The sequence below is a fragment of the Epinephelus lanceolatus genome, chromosome 5 (genome assembly GCF_041903045.1).
Source record: "Epinephelus lanceolatus isolate andai-2023 chromosome 5, ASM4190304v1, whole genome shotgun sequence".
Lineage (NCBI taxonomy): Eukaryota > Metazoa > Chordata > Actinopteri > Perciformes > Serranidae > Epinephelus > Epinephelus lanceolatus.
Genome location: NC_135738.1, coordinates 46,531,347 through 46,547,903, shown reverse-complemented (window position 1 = coordinate 46,547,903; position 16,557 = coordinate 46,531,347). Strand labels below are relative to the sequence as shown.

Genomic DNA, 16,557 nt, shown 5'->3' with positions numbered 1-16,557 from the left:
ATATTATAAATGCAGAACTATAACAAAATAAATAAGATGGCTGTGATACTGCACAATGTAAAAAATTGCTTCAGAGTCTGTATGTAATCATATTCAACATGTTCACTGCATGGATTTTAGCAAAATAAAGGACAGGAGCTATTTGAGGACAATATAGATCTACTACACTGAGCTGAATTCATTGAAATTAATTCAATTCACCATCTAAACAGCAGGACAATCCTCTTTCTACAGAAAGCTTGTGACTGTTATTAACTTGTTGCAGGAAATGTGTAAAATAGGAGTGGAGAGCCTGCACCACAGAATAGAGTAGACAGTACACACAGACAAGCTCATCTTCGCGTCACATTTCATCATCAACAAGGCAGTGACATTTCTCTACTCCACGTTGCTATAGTGACAGATGATGCCTGCGGGGCGACTGTTTATTAACCTGCTATACCATTAATTCATTTATCAGCAACTTAACAGTAACGTCAAAACGAGTTCCACAGTCCACACACGCACATATAACGTTACAGGAAGTTTAAAACAACATTAGGACTTTTTAAATGGACCTAAATTGATAAAAAAGATGACAGGACTCTGGTGGGTTGGATTGCGTCACGTCCACGCAGCGTCCTGTAATATGTTCAGACTTAACAGTAACCCAGGCGTTGCTTTTACTTCCTCTACTTTAACAAACATTAACATAAAGCTATAAAAGAGACAACTTTTTCAGCTGACGGTAGCTGTAAAGCTAGCATAAATGCTAAAAGAGCTAGCTGGACAGGATTACCTCTCCAGACACGGTAACATTAGGCTACTTCTCCTGACGACCTTCGGCTCTACCACCTAATGAAATGTAATTAACATTATAAAACTCACAGTCAACCTCAAACATCTTAGACAAAAGCCATAAACGAATAAAAAAATAAAGAAATCAAGCATGTATCATCATCTTACCTGGCGCAGAGGGGGCTGGGAATGATCTGTACATTTTTCGTGGGTCCGTGAAAAAAGTGGGTCCGTAGGCATTGGAAAAAATGATCGCCCCCTGCTGGTACTGCAACTTCAAGGAGGCGTGTCTTTTACACGCCTAGGCGAGGTAAACCGTGACCCTGACACGTAATCCCCTATGGACCGGTGGGTGTATTACACGCTTCACCGTGATACTGGGTTGCAACAAGAGACAAAGACAAGGGAAACAAAGACAGCTTCTGGAACCACCATTCTTTCCAGCCTTCCAATAGCGCCTACCAAAAGCACACCACAGCATCTATTTTTCCCTCCATCCATTCAAGGATTGGTAATGTAACAAGTGGGCATTGTCACAACTTCCTTCAGACGTTAGTGTTTTGTGTTTGTCTTGTCATTTCCTGTTTTATTTTGGTATTATCCCTCCTGTGTCATGCCTGGTGTCTTTACTTCCTCCTGTGTGATTGCCTCCCTCCTCCCTAATGTGTTTCACTTGTGTCTCATTAACCTGCCTCCCTGCAGTATATATGCCCTGTGTTCCCCTGTCTCCGTTGCCAGTTTGTTATCGATTCCAGAGAGAGATACTTAACAGTGTTTTCTGCCTGCCTTCCTGTGAGAGATCTGTTTGTGACCCGTTTCCTGAGACCTGCCTGTTCGCTGTCAGTACCATCGCCAGTTCCCTGTTCATCCTGTGTATGATCCTGCCTGCTCTCACGGTAACCCTGTTTCGTCTGCTCCTCATCTATACCTCTGCCAAGATTCCTGCCCAACCTGTGTTCTGACCCTGCCTGCCTCGTTAACCGTCCTCTGCTTGTCTCTGGTCTGTACCTCTACATTACTCTCTGGATTCCTGGTTCTGACTCTGCCTGCCTGACCAACATCTCTTGTCTGACCCCTCCCGCTGGATCCCCAGCCTGTTTCCTTCGGGCCTGCCAGCTCCCCAGGAACCCCTATTCAGTATTTTTGAAGTGTTAAATAAACTCTGTTAACTTTGAACGTGTCTATCTGGTCGTGCTTTTGGGTCCAACCACTGTGCTCAGTTCTGACAGGCATAGCATAATTACAGCTGTAAGCTGTAAGTTAAGCATGACTTAACTTTGTCAATTGTGATTTAATGCTGTTCAGAGTTATTATTGTGATTGTTTGCAGTTAGGTTATTGGTTAGTTGGCTTCACCAAAGCTAAGTGATATTAGTTTGCTGATGCTTTACAGAGTCTTGCATGCAACTAAACATCCTCTGTACTTACCCAGACCCTTTGTAACACATATCGCAAAGCTACACCCAAAGAGGAGACTCAAAGTTGTTTTATCTCCTTTGTCTTTGTCCTAACTGGCCACACTGTCAGGCAAAACATCCCCCAGTCGGAAGCCATCTTTGATTCAGCCAGCTTGTAGTTTTCTGTCAGCCATTTTGTTTTGTAGGCCAGACAGCCTTTGTTTCACACACACCTTTTTTCTCTCTCACCCACACACATACACACAGCCATGCTTGTATATACTTAGAACGTGTGTGTTTTGTTGCTTTGCTTTCTTTTTGAATAAATATGTTGGAATCATACCTGCTGTCTCTTCAATATTGCACAAGAGTGAATGAATAGTCAACCTCTGCTACGTCAAGAACTCAGAAATCCTTAAATTTTGGTTATGTTACTAATTTAATTTAAAAAACTAAAATGCCTAAAAAGCTGTAAAACATTTGGGAAAACATGATGGTTACTAAGTAAAAACAATTATCCTATAGAGCCTACATATTGTATCTAATTGAGAGCTGAGATGTGAGGCCGCAAAGTAGGACACACACATCAGAAAGTTTGTTTGAGCTATTGTTGTATTAAGAGGCATCATGGCTGTGTGTAAGGACTGCACTCGACAACAGCACCTCTGGTGCTTGTCCATCAAATGTAGAGAGTGGTCAGTCTGGATGTGGACCGGTGGTGAGGGTGGCGTGTGGTGGTGGTGCTGCTGCTGCAGCTGCTGTTGAGACCAGGGGCCTGGAGGCGTCTCTACCACCAGCGACTGCTCCGGCCTGGCCAGAGGATTCTTGGATCATAACTGGAGCTAAGCCCAAGGTCCCGGTCCTCAGCTCCACACCAAACCGGCCTGCACACCTGCCGCTCTGGACGGATGTGGTTCGAGGCGGAACGAGAGACTCGGGTGGAGGATCACACTCTGGCCTGGAGCTCTCAAACCGCTTCAGGATCCTGCCTGCTGAGGCGCCGGTTCACCTAGCCTAGCAAACAGTCAGCTAGCTTTGCATGCATGACGATCATTACTGTTGCCTTAGATTTTTTATTTGGCCGACATGTTGGCGGGTAAGCAGCGTCACGCAACTAAATATTTAGATTAAAATGATTTGCAGATCTCTGGGTTGAGTCACTGTCGATTTTTACGGCATGTAAAACGTAGGCATGCAAAATAAGACAACTGCTCATCAGCGTGCGTGGGAAAAGTTAGTGTTGAGTCCTGCTGGTAACAAAACCAAGTGCTCTATGGAGCCTATGTTCTGGCTCACTGTTAGCTTGATCGCCTTAGCTGACATTTAATATTGTAGTGTTAAAATTATCAGTATGGGATGTTGTTTCAGGTCACCACACCACACAGTAACCCACAGGCACTTCCAGCGGCGCCCACCAGCACGTCCAGCTTTGCCACCACGGTCGCATCAGTGAGATCAGTAAGTGAAGTTGAGAAATATTAGCTAGAAAAAGTTATTGTTATTCTTAATTGTCCATGAAACACATACATTGAGCTTAATGTCAACAAATTCTGCTGGAGCCATACATTTCCTTTCATCACATCAGTTTTTCCAGGTGTAAGGGGCACATTTGAAAATGCAGTTGTTGAAATGTCATCTTCTAATTTCATCTTTTTATTTTACATTGCCTTCAAATTGTTCTACAAGTGTACTGCCCAGTAGAATACTGCCTCTCCCCTACACACACACACACACACACACACACACAAGTAAATGATATTGCCAATAAGATGCGAAGATGCGGATTGACAACATAGGACAAGTTGGAATCACAACAGATACATTGAGCGCAGTTCAGGAGGGGAGTCGAAACTTTTAGCACTGATAAAATCTATTCTGGCTGACACAGAGTTCAACATAGGTCATAGTTGGTTTGTGTAAATTGTGTGCTAGTAGTGTGAAATGTACTTTAACATCCATGAAATTCATGAGACCTTTCAAAAATATTAAAGCTTTACATCAAATACTTTCTAAGTTATGTATTTTTTTTATTTTGGCACTCGGAGGTAATTTTTGTCATTCTGTGTACGTGTTCTGAATTCTGGTTGGTTGGCATGTAATGATCCTTAAGTGGCATCCATATAATTCTTACATTCTGTGTGTGAAAAATTGCTTCCGTAACACTATATGTCAGCCTAGAGGCCTGTCCTGTATATGCAGTTCGTTATAGCTTTACTTGTAACAGGATTGCTATGTGCCCCTTTAAGGAAAATCTCTCGGTCTGCTTTTTTTATAGGCCCCCCTGCCATCCATCCCTCGACGTAATGGGGCCCGATCGCAGTACATCAATCGAAGACATGTCAAAACATACACAAAGGAAATTGTATGTTTGCCTTTTTCACCAGAGGCATCTGTCTTCGTTATACCCAGAGGAGAAACTCGGACCAAGTTAGCGCAGAATGGCCTTGTTGGAAAAATTTCATTTTCCACAGAATCGTCTGAAGACCAACTGCGAGTTGAAATAACGGCTATCTTCAGAGGAGCATTTGGGTTATCAGAGCACCAGTTGTTACCATTCCAGTTTTTGAGCACTATCAAGGGGTGTAAAAAACTGATGATACCCAAGGTCTCATCTAATTTCCCTTGGGGCGGTAAAGAAGTTGCCTCTCTCTGCTCAAGCACATGTCTGTACATCATGGCAAGAATGGAGGTTCCAGCACAGGTGAGGATGGGCCTGACCAGCTTACAGTTCTTTGTAGTGCACACTTTTTTAGACACTACATTTTCATTGACCTGGGGCCTGTTTCATTAAGCCCGCTCAGAACTTGAATGAGCCTAAGAAAAAAATCTAGCCTGGTGTGGTTCCATAAAGCTCAATCCACGACTGCGAGTGCAAATGTGTCTTTTACCACAACAGTAACTGTAATTCTTTAAAAATATTTGTGGAATTAGTGTGAAGAACATCATTACCAATTACGACAGGTAACATTTGTGGTTATTTAGAACACATTCAAGCAGTTTACTTTGGCTTATGGCTTCAAATACAAATACAATACATGTGCTAATTTGTATTTTTCTTAATTAGAAATACAATTTAAGTTAATTTACTATAAACTTTATGTTTTTTTCTTACTGATGTTGGTTAATAAAGTCAAGTAATATGTTTGCATGAAAGAGTCAGTGGCAAAATCATTGCTTTTCTGTCAGGTCAGTGTTACAGGAACTTTGGTCAAGCAACATCTCCATTGACAATTGGTCTGCCAGGACCAGGCTAGTGTAGTTTTCCAGCATAAGTTGGAGCTTCAGCTTTTGAGCTTGAACTGAGCTGAGCTCACTTTATGGAAACAAGTCATTTGGAAAAGTCAGACTAATAAAATAAGCCTAGCTTGTTTGGTAATCTTGCCTTATAGAACAGGCCCCAGGGCAGCTACTCCATTACTGGACATGGGACAGGACACACTCATAGTCCAGTGTGATCAATCACTGAATCATCCCCTACATCCTAGTCTACCACAAGATACTGCATGCTACCCATACTTAAAAGAATTTGTAATTTCTCTATCTGATAATGTGTCAAACTGAAAAGATTTCGCTTTCTAACTAACTGTTTAAACTGCTACTTTTACATACATATTTCACATCTTTCTTTTGTGCAGAACATGTTTGTGGAGCTATCTGATAACAGTGATTTTGAAAGCCCAGTTTTACAGCAAAGGAGAGGTAGGTTTTTGTTGTTGTTTTTTGTTTTGTTCTCTTCCCCCATTTGAGCCAAAATCAACATAAATAACAACCTCTTGAGGTAAATTGCTAATCTGAATTTTTTTTTCTTTTTTTTTTTAAGTCATAAATTGGTGACTTATTTCATGGTTGTTATTACTAAGTCTTGCTAAATAGATTTTCTTCATATAGTGACTCAGAGATATGTACCGTCTACAACCCAGCAGGACCACTGTGAGAAGCAACAGGGTGTTGAAACCAGTGCACCATCTGACGATGGAATGGATTTACACGCACAGCAACGGCCAAATGAAGCTACTACTAACTTTACAGATTCATGTACTATTATATGTATTAAGGTTTTTATATATATAGTAATGTTACATTTAACGCTGTTTCATTTTACAGAATATATATTTTATATCCTTTTATGTGGAATTTCTAATCTTATTGATGCTGAGAAAGATGATGCTATTGAGGAGGCCATCAGACGCAGTCTTTCTGAAGAGCCTGTGCAGTCCTTCCAGGATTCAAGGTATATTTGCATAAGCTAAGATTATTTAACTAAAGTGAGAATTAAAGTCAAACTCCTGACTTGAACCAGCCTAACAAAATCAGTCCAGGCTAAAGCAGTCCATAAAGCTCAATCCATGAAGCTCATACAGCCTAACTAATTCAAAAGGGGTTCAGTTATTAAAGTCCAATTGCATGTGCATGCTTTTCAGAAGCAGCCAGTGAGGTAAAGTACAGAGCAAACCAATCCACCATGACAAACAGCAGTGTTAAAGAGCGAGCACTGATGTCCACAAACACAGCAGCACTTATTTTAGAAAACCTATGAGAATTTAATAATCTAATCAAAAATCATAATACTGCTGCCAAAAATAAAATCTGAGAGTCTATGCTGAGCAAACTAACTTAAAATGCAATCATGCACCTTGAACAACTCAGTATCTCAACCGGTGAAGTGAGTTCTTCACATACTGAGATTGACTTCTAGCCAGGGATGTGGGTTCTAGTCAACTCTGCAACCCTTCGCAAAGTAAGGAAAAAATTAGTCTGCAGGTGAAAATTTAAGTTTTTCAAAATGGTAATTTTGCCCACTGGCAATTAAAGTACTTATATAGCTGTACTATTTCTTTATTAATAATATTCGTTCGTTCGTTGTCCTCCGCTTATCCGGGTCCGGGTTGCGGGGGCAGCAGCCTCAGCAAAGAAGCCCAGACAGTCCTCTCCCCCGCCACTTCCGTCAGCTCTTCCGTGGGAACCCCGAGGCGTTCCCAGGCCACCCGGGCGATGTAGTCCCTCCAGCGTGTTCTGGGGCGGCCCTGAGGTCTCTTCCCAGTTGGACATGCCCCAAACACCTCCCAAGGGAGGCATCCGGAAGGCATCCTTACCAGATGCCCGAACCACCTCAACTGGCTCCTCTCGATGTGGAGGAGCAGCGGCTCTACTCCGAGTCCCTCCCGGATGTCCGAGCTCCTCACCCTATCCCTAAGGCTGAGCCCAGCCACCCTACGGAGGAAACTCATTTCGGCCGCTTGTACTCGCGATCTCATTCTTTCGGTCACTACCCAGAGCTCGTGACCATAGGTGAGGGTTGGAACGTAGATCGACCGGTAAATTGAAAGCTTTGCTTTCTGGCTAAGCTCCCTCTTCACCACAACGGACCGGTTAAGCGCCTGCATCACTGCTGACGCCGCCCCAATCCCCCTGTCAATCTCCCACGCCATCCTACCCTCACTCGTGAACAAGATCCCGAGATACTTAAACTCCTCCACCTGAGGAAGGACCTCCCCCCTGACCTGGAGTGGGCAATCCACCCTTTTCCGACTGAGGACCATGGCCTCAGACTTGGAGGTGTTGATTCTCATCCCAGCCGCTTCACACTCGGCTGCGAACCACCCCAGCGAGATCTGGAGGTCACTGTTCGATGGAGCTAGGAGGACCATGTCATCCGCAAAAAGCAGGGACGAGATCCTCCCATCACCGAACCTGACACCCTCCACCACTCGGCTGCGCCTAGAAATTCTGTCCATAAAAGTTATGAACAGAACCAGTGACAAAGGGCAGCCTTGGCGGAGTCCAACCCTCACCGGGAACAGGTCCGACTTACTGCCAGCCACGCGAACCAGACTCATGCTCCTTCGGTACAGGGACTGGATGGCCCTTAGCAAGGGGCCACCAACCCCATACTCCCGGAGCACCCCCCACAGGATGCCCCTGGGGACACGGTCGTAAGCCTTCTCCAAATCGACAAAACACATGTGGACTGGTTGGGCAAATTCCCATGCCCCCTCCAGCACCCTGGCGAGGGTAAAGAGCTGGTCCACGGTTCCGCGTCCGGGACGAAAACCACATTGCTCCTCCTCAATCTGAGGTTCAACTATCGAGCGGACCCTCTTCTCCAGCACCCTGGAGTAGACCTTACCGGGTAGGCTGAGGAGTGTGATCCCCCTGTAGTTGGAACACACTCTCTGGTCCCCTTTCTTGAAAATGGGGACCACCACCCCGGTCTGCCACTCCAGAGGCACTGCCCCCGATGTCCATGCAATGTTGCAGAGGCGTGTCAGCCAGGACAGCCCTACAACATCCAGAGCCTTGACATATCCAGGACGAATCTCATCCACCCCCGGGGCTCCGCCGCCTCGGAGTTGTTTCACTACCTCAGGAACTTCTGCCCCAGAAATTGGACGACCTGCCCCCAAGACCCCTGTCTCTGTTTCCTCACGGAATACGTGTTGGTGGGATTGAGGAGCTCCTCAAAGTATTCCTTCCACCGCCCGACAATGTCCCCAGTTGACGTCAGCAGCTCCCCGCCCCCACTGTAAACAGTGTGAGCAAGTTGCCGCCTTCCCCCCCGAGGCGCCGGACGGTTTGCCAGAACCTCTTTGGAGCCGATCAACAGTCTTCCTTCATGGCCTCACCGAACTCCTCCCATGCCCGAGTTTTTGCCTCCACGACTGCCACCGCTGCGCTCCGCTTAGCCCGCCGGTATCCGTCAGCTGCTTCCGGAGACCCACAGACCAACCATGCCCTGTAGGCCTCCTTCTTCAGCCTGACGTCGCGATTACCGCCGCGACTGGCCCCAGCGGCCTTGCGGCCACAGCTCGCAACCGCCACCTCGACAATGGCAGAGCGGAACAAGGCCCATTCGGACTCAATGTCCCCCTCTGCCCTCGGGACGCGGTCGAAGCTCTCCCGGAGGTGGGAGTTGAAGATCATCTGGACAGGTTCTTCCGCCAGGCGTTCCCAGCAGACCCTCACTGTTCGTTTGGGCCTGCCAGGTCTGCGCGGCGTCTTCCCCCACCATCTGATCCAACTCACCACCAGGTGGTGATCAGTTGACAGCTCTGCTCCTCTCTTCACCCGAGTGTCCAGAACATATGGCCGCAGGTCAAATGATACGACTACAAAGTCGATCATTGACCTGCGACCTAGGCTGTCCTGGTGCCACGTGCACCGATGGACATCCTTATGTTTGAACATGGTGTTAGTTAGTTAGTTGTGTTAGTTGCGACCCGCACAGAAGTCCAATAACTGAACACCACTCGAGTTCAGATCGGGCAGGCCGTTCCTCCCAATCACGCCCCTCCAGGTCCCGCTGTCATTGCCCACGTGAGTGTTGAAGTCCCCCAGCAGAACAATGATGTCCCCGGTCGGGGCACTATCCAGCACCCGTCCCAGGGACTCCAAAAAGGGTGGGTACTCTGAACTGTTGTTCGGTGCATAAGCACAGACAACAGTCAGGACCCGTTCCCCGACCCGAAGGCGCAGGGAAGCAACCCTTTCGTCTACCAGGGTAAACCCCAACGTACAGGCAGAGAGTCTGGGGGCTATCAGAAAGCCCACCCCGGCCCTCTGCCTCTCACTCGGAGCAACTCCAGCGAAGGAGAGAGTCCAACCCCTATTAATAATATTTGAAGAATATATTACCCTGTTTGTCAAAGGTTATTTTACCATTTCAATTCTTGTTAATTACAACTTGTGTTGAGGTCCTTTATTTAAAGGAATTTATTGAATTTATTAGAAATTATACACTAAACACATCGAAGTTAACTTTTTCTTCACAGTATTTTAAATGTATTAACCTATTCACTTTTTAAATGGTTTCCCATTGGTCAATTTGGTGCAAAACTGTCTTTCTCAAACACATTTTCTCAAAGCATGCTGGAAACTCCACCTATCTACCCCTAACACGCTACAATACATTTATCATTGTATAATTTATTTAATTCATCTAATAAAGTTTAATTTTTGACTGATGGTGGTTAACGAAGTCAATATGTATGCATGTCAAAGAGTCAGTGGAAAAAGAATTGCTTCTCTGTCGCTCAGTATTACAGGTACTTGTTTTAAACAGCAACTCGGGCTTAGCCTGACAATTAGCCAGGCTAGTTTCAATGCGTAGGTTTCTGTAGTAACTGAGCTTGAACTATGGAACAGTGTGTGGTAATAGCTATGATTCTTTTTGTTTTTAAGGTTTGCAAAAACTTTGAGCAAAGAAGAAATTCAAGGAATAATAAAAGCACACAGTGAGAGGGTTGTCACAACAGCTTACAGATCGATCTACATCAGCTGAAGGAATGTGTGGCAAACTGCCCTCCGACAGTTTAGCAGACAAAGATTTGCTGAGAGCACAGATGTTTTGTACGTCACCTTTGCCAGTGACGAAGACACCAGTGAAGATGCAGAAGACCTTGGAGGACCCCGGCGAGAATTCTTCCGTCTTCTTGTAAAAGCCATCTACAAAGAGAGCGGGGCATTTGAGGGTAGCCCTTTTTTGTAAATGTTATGTACTACATTTTAAATGTACTACTGTGGTGTTAAAAAAACTTTTTCCTAAATACTGGGTAAATTGCCCTCTTGAAGTTTGGGTAACATACATAACTAATTAGACCTTCATTTGTTGCCCTTAAAGGAATACTATCCAGGATTTGTAAGACAGACATTCAAAGGTGCAATAAGCGATTCAAGATGATTGAATCTTATTCCCAGATTGTTAGATTCGGGTGCTTTGAGTTGGGAGAGCCACAAATGCAAAATGCTGGTAATTGAAGACCTACAAAGTAGGATTGCTGTGGTGATAACATTTTCCTGCTGACTAATAAGCTTTTGACAAAACTGGTAATAATAAATAAAATGAGTGGACTTCGGGATGTATGCTTGTCACAGGAAATGTGCTGTGTTTAGTTAGGATAGCACTGTGTTCATCGTTAATGCTTTGACATTTGTTAACAGCTGATTAATTTTAATTATGTCATGGAATATGTTTTACAATGAATGAAACAAGAAGTTGTTTGATGAAGAGCCTTCAACCTCCTACTTCTTAGTGAGGTAACCAACTCCTTTTCCATCATTAACGTTATTAGGTTCCCTCTGAGTTAGCATCGGGGTTAAATCTGTGCTGAAGCTCTGCTGCCAGCCACACTGCTACACGCAGTAGACCCCTGTTGCAGTTTGTAACTGTAGCGTCCATCGTCCAACCAAATATTGATTTTGATAACAGTGAGCATGTTATTGGTGTATGCCTGACAATCATGCAAACCCTTTACAAATCTCTTATGATTGAGATTGGATTTTTCTTTTGTTTTCTTTCTTTTTTTCCCCACCTTTTTTTTAAACTTTTTTTTTTCTTTTTAGGAAAATCCTGCATAGTATACATTTTAGAGGAAAACTTTGCAGAATCTGAACCATCTGAACTGTCTATGACTGCAGTAGTATATGCAACTGAACAATGGTGAACTATTATCTATTTTGCCTGCACCCAGAGGAAGCCTAATTTTTTGCCAGCAAAAATAATGTGGCATCTGGCGTCTGTAGGACGGTTGTACCAACTACAGGTTGTTCCGTATTTTTGTATGCCCACCTACATGAACAGAAAGTAAAGTCTAATTGAGAGAGAGGTTCTGTTGCTACACTGTCACCGAAAATGTTTTCAGAAACACATTTAAGCATACTTTTAGCTGCCATAGAGAATGTTTGTGAACAAAAAGGGCTCACTATTTTGCTTATGAAAAAGGAGGATGAAAAGACTTGTCAAACTGTAGAACCACAATCCTGTTAATTGTATATTTCACTGCTAAAATGTTCTCAACATATTTTAGTGTACTGTTTAGATGTAGTATAATATTGTTTGTAACCAGCTGGCTGCCTTACCGTTTCCTCTTTCAAACCAGACTGTGTATTCTGGTTGTAGGTTTTTTACTGTATGAGCCAAAGATTATACCACAGCCCCTCAAAATAATGTCTTTCACCTGCATAGACAACCCAGTTTTATGGAGGGGCCCTCTTTCCAGCAGTGAAATGCGAAAAGAAAATACTCTTAGACTCCGGGGGGTTAAGTATTGTGCACTAACCCTAATCATATTTAATAAAGGTCTAAGTAGTTACTTATGTGTTCCCAGTTTCCCTCTCAAATTGGTACATTTTAACCCCATAGGCCTAGTAGGTCAGTATAATGCACGTTTTCTTGAGTTTGTTTATATTCCCAAGATTTGGATTATTTTATTGTTAATGGTCTGCTTATGATATCCTGAATTACTCTTTCTCTTTAATATATAAGCACAATTGTTTTTGTCCTTTTCTCCAGAGTCTCCAAAAGGCTTCATTCCAAGAATGAACATTTCTCATATACAGAAAGGAGTGTACCGCACTATTGGACAGATGATGTCAACCATCATAGTACAGGGTGGTGAACCTCCAGCTCTCCTTTCTCCTCTCGTTGTGGACTACTTTCTGACAGGAAACAGCTTTCAGGTGAATGTTACTCCAGATGACATAGCTGACATGGCACTGAGAGAAGCCCTGAAGAAGGTACGATATATAGGGGTGTTGATAGCTTTTCTTGGCTTATACATCAATTCCTATGTCATTTAGTTTAATTGTGAATGAATTTTCCCTTACTTTTTCCATTATGCACCTTGAGGTTGATGAGGCAGCAACCACAGATGAGCTGGAACAAGCACTGGAAGGCTGTGACTCATGGAGATATGAAATCGAGGGTCTTCCGAACCCAGTCAGCATGAACAACAAAGATGCATTTGTGCAGAATGCAATACGTTTCCATGTCCTCATTCAACGACAGAGCTGCTACGATCAGTTAGTTGAGGGTCTGAAGTACTGTGAGGTAAGTTTAGCCTGAACTGTAACTGTAATTGCATTCTGTTGCACAATATTTAATGAATTGCTGTGCATGGTTTTATTGCACACTGAATGCTGTTCAGTCCTTTTTGAAAAATTTAAATAAATAAATATTGGGAAGTAAATGCAGACCGCACTTTTCGGGTAGTTTAATAACTCTGGTAAAGTTAGAGTCAGCAGCATTTGTCCGTTGTGGCTTGTACACACAAATTAGGCCCCTCCTCTTGGCTTAATGCCACCAGAAGTACCTTAGTATGTACTTATACTAGTTGTACCTACACAGCAAACTATGTAGGAATATTATATTTGTTTTAATGGAGAAGTTGAAAATTTAGCAAGCTTGCACAAGTTAACTTTTTTTTTTCAAGTCAAGCTGTCAATTTGCTGTTTTTCATAATACTATGTGCTTTTAAGAAATTTACCAAGTCATACATCATCTTACATGTACCAGAAATTATGCACATAGATGATCTATACAAGGTGATCTTTTTTACCCTGTTCTGTGCACGTCTGTTGCATGGCTGTCCGTTCAGGGTGAAAGATCCCTCCTCTGTGACTCTTCCTGAGATTTGTTTCCCTGTTTTTTTATGTTTTGGTTGTTGTTTTTCTAACCCTATGTTATAGTAATTTTAAATCAAATGAAAAATTGTATTGTGACAACTATAAAAAAAAGGAATCTCTCTTTTTGACTGTCCTTTGTGTATGCTGAGAGACATTCATTCAGTCTACTTACACATACTACATATACACATACTCGATGTATTGCGTTGCTTTGGATCCAAGGGAGAGCATAGTCGAGCTTGGTGCAGTTTGGACATGCCATATCTTCAATATAAATATATTTTGTATGGACCAGCAACACTCATGTCTCATTGTGTGCTCTAAAAATGGTACAGTCAAAACAAAGCATATAGTAAAAGGCAGTTGGCACATGCCTAGTTTGGAGAAGTAGCAGGAGTACTGATATAAGAAGCTCAGCAAGAAATGTGCTGCTGTGGATTGGACTGCAGCAAAACACTTATATTACTGAAGGTCCACCTACAAAAACATTAGTCAATCAATTTATGTGTACGCTGTATATTGCTCTCTCCAAAGTCACCTGACTCTAATTTTCTATATTTTCTCCATGTTTTAAGTAATATGACTGATTGTCGATTCATCATTTCATGTTTGTTATTATTTTCCCTGCCTCAAACTGACGATCAAAATCATGTATCATTGATTATCTTAACTGCATATTCCTCCAGTAATGTGATAATGTCAGTAACGTCAAAATAACCATTTTAATTCTTCAGCCTAGTACTTAAGTAAAAATGTAAAAACTAAAGTAAAAATCAGATTAGATCAGGGTAGTCTAAGTGTGGCCTATGGCGGCCCTCAGACACATTTGTTTGGCCCTTGAACATAATATGGAATGCACGCCTTTATTTTAACCATTCCATTTCAATACTTGCACTTTCAATAGCCTACTGTTAATACACTACTAGGCTGATGCCCTCAATTGGCAGTCAGTTATGAAGACTGAAAAAACAGGATTAGATGATTGTGTAAGTATTTTTATATCAGTGAGATAAGTTCGATATTTATTTGGGGTACATTTTTATAATATATCAAGTAATAAGAAATAATCTTGAGAATAATCAATAAATAAGGTTTTAGATTAATCGACTAATTTAAAAAAACAATCATTAGAAAGAGAACATAACTATGATCGTTAATTGTGTGAAGTGAAAATAGTGTTAAATAATTTGTATAATGAGATTGAAAGTACTAGAATATAATGTATTGATACATAATTTCTGTCAATTCTGTTTTCACAGGTTCTGCCACTCTTGAAAGAAAACCCTTGCCTTAGGGTCCTTCTTGATATGCCTGAAGAACCAAATGATGTCACAGCAGATGTTGTGGCTACCCTTCTGAAACCCAACTACTCGGTTCTAGGAAGTAACAAAAACCAAAGGAGGAGTTAATGGTGGTGAAGTTCAGAGAATTTCTTCACTGTGTACAAGGTAAATTGATGTGTAAATAAAGTATTAATAGTGGGGCTGCATAACTAACCTATTGTTCATATTGTGATGAAAGCACCAAAAGACAGAGCCCCGATTTTATTTTATTTGATGTTGAGATATTGATGCTTTTATATGCTGACTGTGCACATCCTTTTTAGAATAAAATAGCCTGAGTCAAAGTTGGCAACACTGTCAACAATTTTACATAATAAAGTTATTTTTTTTCAGTGTTCATTGATTAGCAAACTTAATGCAGTGGTTCTCAAACCTTTTCTGCCATTCCCAACTCAGAGGCCAAATAAAGTTTATGCACTTTTTACGCAACTAATAAAAAAAGATGACTTTGTCTACTGGACCATGTCACACTTGGAATTGCTGTATTCTTAGTTCAACTGTAATAAAAATAATTATCTGTAAGAATTTTGTAGAAATTTTCATCTGGAGTCATCCTTGTATGTGTGATGTTTTGATGTTAAGTAATATATTAATTTTAATGGTTCTTGTTCTTGTGCAAAGACTGAGTTACTTGTCGCACACTGTGGTTTCAGTCCATTTTTTATCAGTAATCCAGTATGTAAATACATCTTTTACATACTCGAGGATAAATCTGCATTTGACCATCTTGTCTACAAAGGACAATGTAAACGTAGCCTGTCTGGTTTTAATTCAATGGTGGCATTACCACGGCAACAGCTAACATGCATGTCTTTCATGCACCTCTGTCAAAATAAGTCAGATATCTGATAGCTAAGTATTTAAATAATATTTGGGGCCACACTGTCTCTGACTCATCCAGAATGAGTGGGTTGTTGTGACCTACCAGTCAGAAAGCCCGATGAAAGGTAATTGTTGTTTGTTTGTTTGTTCTTCCCTTTCTCTACATTGACCTTCCTGTAGGAATTACAATACTGGAATTTCACTGTCTATAATCCGAGTTCAAGATATGTAAGCAATAATTCTGTCTTGTACATGGATTGTAATGTATTATTTTTATTTTGTAATTTATTATTGTCTGTTGTTTTGTACCTTTTTCACCTTTATAGAGACAGAGATTGGGGAACGTCTTCATACTAGGAACCTAACTGAGGCAGAAAAGGCATTCATCCTGACACTGAATCCTGGACACATCCTTGCCTTTGCAACAGGAAGCACCAAAGTACCTGCAATTGGATTTTTTCCCAGTCCAAAACTAACTTTCGTCCATGATGACACGAAACACCTTCCCATCGCTCATACATGCTCTAATGAGCTTCAGATCTTTGTTAACAGAAAGAATCTGGCCGATGATGATGAGTTTGATTACCATTTTCTTGTGGCTCTCATGAATGGAGCCATTTTTAGTGCAGTGTAGTCAACAAAAGAACAAAACAATGCTGAGATTACATAGCTATGCATAGACGTAAAATAAATAAACTGGTGGGTGGCTTTTCTGATTTTATTTTTCTTTTCTGTTAAGACATTTCATAATAATAACTGTTTAGTCTTTCCAAAGTCATTGGTATGTTGTAGTTAACAGGCTTTACCAAACGTTCACCG

The 16,557-nt window shown here is 42.1% G+C and overlaps 1 pseudogene; it reads left to right on the top strand.

The window, feature by feature from the left end:
* The first annotated feature begins 3,220 nt into the window (after positions 1–3,220).
* On the top strand, positions 3,221–16,372 carry LOC117260782 (G2/M phase-specific E3 ubiquitin-protein ligase-like; annotated as a pseudogene).
* The last annotated feature ends 185 nt before the right edge of the window (positions 16,373–16,557 follow it).